Below are 556 nucleotides of genomic sequence, written 5' to 3'. Positions count from 1 at the left end.
CCAACAGCACCCTCCTCACTGGCCTGGTCACCCCTGTCTCCCATGCCAACTTGGTTGCCCCCAACTTCCCCCCCTCCACCCGCTGGCCTAATTGCCCCCAACTGCCCCGCCTGCCAGCCTGGTCGCTCCAAACTGTCCTCCCTGCTGGCCTGGTTGCCCCTCATGGCCTCCCTGCCAGCCTGGTCACCTCACACAGCTAGTTTGTTCAGTCGTTTGGTTGTCCCTCACTAACTCCCCTGCCAACCTGGTCGTAGGCAGTCATCTTGTGAGGGTGTGAGGGTTAATTTGCATATTATCTCTTTATTATATAGGATGGTATTTCTCTAGGGATAGTTTGTTCCTTGTGGTCAGTCACCTAACTTAAAATGCACATGAACGATTGCTGCCTCGCACAACCACTTCAAAAATACAACTAAAAGACGGAACGGACATCACCCAGAACCACAGGAAGGCTGGCTGAGGGGAAATCATTCAACTAGAAGGAAAGAGTACAGCATACCGAGACTCAGAGGAGGCACAGTGCAGAAAATACAAAGGTGCGGAGGTGCGCGCCAAG

This window comes from Myotis davidii, unplaced genomic scaffold (assembly GCF_000327345.1).
Source record: "Myotis davidii unplaced genomic scaffold, ASM32734v1 scaffold48, whole genome shotgun sequence".
Taxonomy (NCBI): Eukaryota; Metazoa; Chordata; class Mammalia; order Chiroptera; family Vespertilionidae; genus Myotis; species Myotis davidii.
This window is presented reverse-complemented; position numbering follows the sequence as displayed.